This window comes from Lathyrus oleraceus, chromosome 2 (genome assembly GCF_024323335.1).
Source record: "Lathyrus oleraceus cultivar Zhongwan6 chromosome 2, CAAS_Psat_ZW6_1.0, whole genome shotgun sequence".
Taxonomy (NCBI): Eukaryota; Viridiplantae; Streptophyta; class Magnoliopsida; order Fabales; family Fabaceae; genus Lathyrus; species Lathyrus oleraceus.
The window spans coordinates 386,316,594-386,323,006 of NC_066580.1; the positions used below are offsets into that span (position 1 = coordinate 386,316,594).

Below are 6,413 nucleotides of genomic sequence, written 5' to 3' on the forward strand. Positions count from 1 at the left end.
GATCTCATGATTAAGTCATACTTGATACATTAAACAGACTAGCTATTCTAGGGACTTTATTAAACAAACGTAATAAAGAAAAAGCCTTTTATTATTAATAAATAATTCGATACAAGTACCAAAAGTGTTAGCCTCTAGGGCTTACACCAACACTTTGTTCCCATACATGACCTAGAGCCTATCTCCAACCTTTGCTACATAGCATGTATGGCTTCATGCATCATAAAATAAAATCATACATATCATGGTTCCTCCTTTGCGATTGATATATTTCCCCATGAAATATTTCAATCAAACCCCCAGCAAATGAACTTTTTAAAGTCTACTTGCCATTTTATATTACAAATATTCACCCACCCTATATCACATTAATATCGTTCTCAACGGGAAAATTTTCGGATAGTTAGGTATTTAATCCTCTTCTACCTCGAATACCCGAAAAGCTTTTGCAATTCGCGCATTCAGGTTTTAGATGATTAAATAGGGACAATTGTTATACCCCAAAATTTTCCCTCCACTTTTCATTTTTCATGAAACCTATGACTTGAGATTCATCTACATTCATTAATGTCTCATTCATGTGCATCATGCATTCATATTAACACCTTCTCATAAGCCTCATAGATTCAACGATTGTGGATAACAAAATCTTGGTTTTTCTTGAGGTTTGTGACATTTTCTCATCATTGGGACAAACCCTAATTCCTTGAACTTGATCTTTGGATCCAAGGAGACCACATCTTTACATTCATCATGACATCAAAACCCTAATGCTTGGATTTGTTCCTCTGTGATCTTGTGATTGCTTCTTGACCATCTAAGACTTGTTTCTATGCATTTTATCATGTTCATCATCCAAAGGGACTCGATCCATTTCTTGGTCAGACCTCCATTTGGGGACCCATAAATCAGGTCCATGACCAGGTCCATTTCTTTGTCAGACCATGTCACGGACCACCAAACAGACCGAGAAATCAGGTCCATGACCAGGTCTAATTTTCATGTTTTTAAGACATTTCCTTTTTCAAGTCATTTTCACTTTGTAAATCATGATCATTAAGTCAAATTTCATAATTCAAAGGGTCAATCTCATTTTCGTTAAACCATAAACAAACTTTTCCAACTTTTCAATTCAATTTTCAATTCAAATTTCATATATATTTCAATTCGCATTTCATTTCAAGATCAATTTAAATTTCAATTCATATTCCAACTTTACATTTATACATTCAAATTCCAACTTTACATTTATACATTCAAATTCCAACATACTTGTCCATTCCAAATCTCAAACCAAAATGACATAAAACCATATTTTTGCAAATCCCAATGACATTTTTTCAATTACAACCATTCCATATTTTCCAATTTACAATTCATAAAACCTACAAATCCAAACTAATTTTTACATTTACATTAGAATTCCCCAATTATAACAAAAGTTACAATTTCCATTCCAAGTCTTCATGCCAAGCAAACAATTCCTCAAACAAACTCCAAGCCAAGACCATTCCAAACTTCTCAAGCCAATGCCAACATAAGCAAGTTTCACCAAATTTCAAGTCCAAAACACTCCTGTAAAGAGCCAATTTACAAAATCACTTCCGTTTATTCCAATTCAAAAACCAATTAACCAAACTAGCATTTTGAAATTTAACAACTAACAATTTTCACAACATTCATTAACAACAAAAGTGAAATTCATTCCCACTGTAAGTAACATACAAAACCAAATAGAAACTAAATTCAAATTCAAATTCAAAACAAATTCATTTCATTTGAATCTCTAACTAACATTACATTTGTAACTGATTTTGAATTTAACAGTAATTTCATTTGAATTTGATAACAGAAATTTCATGTTATAAATGTCATTTTGCACTCACAAAATCGGAGGATCCAAAATCATTTTTTACAATCTTCTTCTTCATTCAATCACAGAGAAGAAACAGAAAGTCTCCATTCATATACACAAAAAAAGTTTCATTCATTCGTCAAAACATAAGCATAAAAACATATTCATTGTTCATGCACACATCAAACTTAGCAAAACGCTTTCGAAGACGCATCAAACGTAGAACATCATAAAAGGCCACATGCAGAGCATCAAACACGTAATCAATATCACAAATACAACGAAGCAGGTGAATCATACAAAGGATTACATACCTGTTTTTGCTGCCGCATCGAAACCGGTGAGTTTGCTTCAATCCGTTGTTGAATTCGTGAGGTTCAAACGCGAATCATGAGCGAAGAATTCTGAAATGCAAATCATGATGTGAAGAAGGTTGAATTTCTGAAATTCTATCCATGAACACGATGCCATCCTTGAACACGACGCTGAAAATGTGAATCGAGTGCGAAGAACAAAATGTGAAGCTAATTGTTATGAGAACACAATGCGAAGAATATGAATCCGCAATGAAGAATGCGAGTGAAGATTCTGAAGGCGGATGCAATCCGAAACGCGAGCAAAGATTCTGAAGACGCGGTGCAATCCATGAAATTCTGCAAACGTGAACTGATGCAATCCAAAACGCGAGCGAAGATTCTGAAGACGTGATGCAATCCAAAACGCGAGCGAAGAATCCAGAACACGATGAGAAACTACACAAACGCGAACACCATTGACGATTATGTGAATGCGATGCTGTTATTTTTGCCGCTCTGAGCTTTTTTTATAAGCGTTTTTCTCAGTTTGGTGAATGTTCATTCGTGTTTCAACTTTTTCTACATAAGCGATTTTCTGTTCCTCTTTGGGTCAGCTTGTATGCGCGTTCCATTTTGGCCTTGGACTCAGTTTGGGCCTAAGGCCCATATGAGTTTGTTTCTCTTGAACACACTTACCATATACCTGCACCCCATCTTCAATTCCAATTAATTAATTCCAATTGATTTAATTTCGTTCAATTAATCGATTTTAATTAATTTCGGATTTAAAGTTTCAGTTTCAGTTTTTTTGCTTATAGCAATTAATGTTAGATTAGTCTTAATTTTTTTCTATCGTGTGATAGTCAGAGGAATTATGATGATCATAATATGAATAGAAATAATTGTGATTAATTTGATAATTGTGATTAATTTGTTAATTGGATTAATTTGTTAATTGGATTAATTTGTTAATTGTGATTGTGACTAATTATTGTTAACGAGTGATTGTAATCATTAAAAAATTTATGATTAAATTAATTAAACTTAGCTTAATCTTTCATCATGTATTCATGTATTATTTTTAATTAATTAATTAGTTTTAATTAATTTTAAATAATCTTGTTTGTTAATTTCATTTAATCAAATTCACGCATATTGACCATTTTGTCCATAGGGCTTAGGAACTCCTAATTTGGCATGCTCCCTTAGATTAGGGTTTGTATAGAGACAACTAATTCAATTGACTGATCATTCATTAGGTTGTGTACCTAGTTCAACTGTTTAAATCCCACTGATTGTGTTGATCAAAGTTTGCTTTGATCAACCAAATCCTTTGCACTGTGCTCAATTCCCCAAGCTTATTCAAGTGATCGAAAGACCCATGTTCACTTGATAAGGCAAGTCCCATGTGTTCAAGATATACTGGATCTCAAGAGCTCAAGACCTCAAGATTCAAATCTAAGTTCAAGACTTTAAAGTCAGTACAAGACATTCACATTGCAGACAAACTAGACTACAGTTCAAGCACATCAAAGGTGTCTCAATACTTGTCAATCCTGATTCAAGTTGTGTGCCATGAGCCTTAAGCAATAGAGAAGGGGTAAGAATAGAGAATTCATATCCTCATTGTGAATATCTTTGGGTATGAGACGAATGACCTAGTTGCTCATTGTATTCTCCTCTATTCATAGACTTTAGCACAATTTGAATCAAATGATTGTCAAGTCTTCTCCCATAACAAGCAACACTGCATCATCAGGATCAACAATCAGGATCTTCTATCAATAACTTGTCAATCATGATAAGAGTTACTCGCCATGAGCCTTAAGTAACGAAGAATAATGAGAGTTGAGCATTCCTTAACTTGTCTAGAATATCCTTGGGTACAAGACGAATGACCCAGCTGCTCAAGGTATTCACCTTTGTTAATAGCCTTTAGTGCAATTCAAAACATATAATTGACAAGTCTTCTTCAGTTAAAAACATCAATCATTCAACACCTCAACAGTGCAACACCATTACTTCATCAATCACCCTTTCCTCTTTGGATCACTAATCATACTCTCCTTAACATTCAGACATACTTTGGATTAATTCTCTTATGGTCAAATCTTTGAATCCTAATCAATCAATCATTGTTTGCCTTGTCAGTCCTCTTGTGCTTTGGAAATTACAATCATTCATTATTTTCCTTGTCATTCCTCTTGTGCTTAGGCCAATTCTAATTCATTGTTTGCCTTATCGGTCCTCTAGTGGATTGACGAACCTTATTCATTCATTGTTTGTCTTATCAATCCTCTTGTGCTTAGACAAACCCTGTCGGGCTTTTTTTCCTTATAAATTCTCTCGTGTGTAGGCAAGTTGTCTTTCATTCATTATTCTCCTATTAAGACTTCTCGTGTTTGGGAGAACCCATTGAGCTCTTTTGCCTTGTAAACCCTCTTGTGTGTTGGCAAATCATCTCTTATTCATTGTTTGTATTATCAGTCCTCTTGTGCTTAGGCAAACCCCTTTGAGCCCATTTTCCTTGTAAACTCTCTTGTGGATTGGAAAACCCTATTCATTCATTGTTTGTCTTATCAGTCCCCCTGTGCTTAGACAAACCCCTTCGAGATCTTTTTCCTTGTAAATCCTCTTGTGTGTAGGAAAATCATCTCTTATTCATTGTTTGTCTTATCAGTCCTCTTGTGCTTAGACAAACCCCTTTCACCTCTTTTGCCTTGTAAACCCTCTCGTGTGTTGGAAAATCATCTCTGGTTTATTGTTTATCTTATAAGATTTATCGTGCTTAGGTGAATCCCTTTGAGATCCTTTTCCTTGTAAACCCTCTTGTGTGTTGGAAAATCATATCTTCTTAATTATTAGAGAGGAACCGGAGACATAAGTATCAGTAACATACCTCTGATCCCAGTGATTTTGGTACCACATGCATATGAGATGGAGATAGGGGTATTGTATTGCATTTGCATTATGATTTGTTTGATTATGTTTTGCGTGTGATTGAGAATATTTTTATATCCATTATTACTATCATGTCTTACTGTTATTCACCGTTAATAATTATTAGATTTATTCTCACCCCGTGTTTGTTGTTGTGGTGTATGTGCTCCTTGTGAGTATAGACAATCAGGTACATGAGTAGCTGTTGAATTAAGGGATGGTGTCTATGCCCCCTTTAGGTTTTATCATTGGGTCTTAGAGGAGTCACTCTGATATGTAGCACTGGGGATGTGATGTCTTCCTTCATTGTGTGTTGTTTTGTTTTGTTTTATTGGAGTTGTTAATGAGGCCTTATCTCAGACTTTGTTTAATTTTCGCTGATTATTTTGCATGACTATTTGGATTTTGAAGTTTTATGTTTTTGTGACACTCTAATATTTGATTTTATTCAAACAATTTCATTTAAATCTCGAGTAGGGGTTAGGGTGTTGCATTTGTCACCCTTGTATAATCCAATATTATGTTTCTTGATACTTGGGTATGCTTAGTAACAACAAAAAAGATCAATATCATGTACTGAGTTATTTCAATATGGTCATGAATTTTACAATAATATTATATCAAAGGGTCTGTAGATATTACTCACACATATGTAAGAGGAAAATTCTCAATCTAGGTCACTCATGACCCTCTAAACAACCTGTGGAATACCTAGTTATTTGACTTCATAATGTCTTGTTACACACAATGGTTGATAGCGCTAAAACAATTAATTCATCATGTATGAGCCATAATTGTTTTAGGTCAAAAGGTGGTATACACCACTATCTGTAAGACCCCAATTTTAACCCTAAGATCCCTCATGCAATTTCATCATAAGCACTAGCATTGGGATCATACCCTGACATCCTCCTTACCCCTCTCTCATTGGGTTTGTTTTGGGAGAGATCACCAAGCACCATGTGATTGTATCATACTTGTATATTATCATTTTACTAACCAAAATACCAAAAATATGTCTTTGCATTTGCCTAACTCTTTTGTAGGTAGGGCATGATCACATTGATTTATCAAGTTCATATCTAGGGTTTGAGGCCCTCATGACAAAGAGCATAACCATGAATTGATCCAAGAATGGTTATAAGCATCATATATGAGTTCCATTTATTCCTACATGTTATATTGATCAAGTTTTCTTCAAGAGTTTGGAGGTGATTTGCCTTGGAAACCCTAGTTTGACTGGGTATCCTGAGTAACTTCTCCAACAAGCCATCTAATCAAATTTCTCAAAGGACACTTCAAAATTCATCATATTATGCATA

At 34.5% G+C, this 6,413-nt stretch overlaps 1 long non-coding RNA gene across 1 annotated transcript; it reads right to left on the bottom strand.

The window, feature by feature from the left end:
- Positions 1 to 1,220: 1,220 nt before the first annotated feature.
- LOC127119654 (uncharacterized) lies at positions 1,221 to 2,685 on the bottom strand. Its single transcript, XR_007802902.1, has 2 exons — positions 2,170 to 2,685; positions 1,221 to 1,575 (listed from the first exon to the last, which is right to left on the bottom strand). It is a non-coding gene; the product is annotated as an uncharacterized LOC127119654 (long non-coding RNA).
- Positions 2,686 to 6,413: the final 3,728 nt, after the last annotated feature.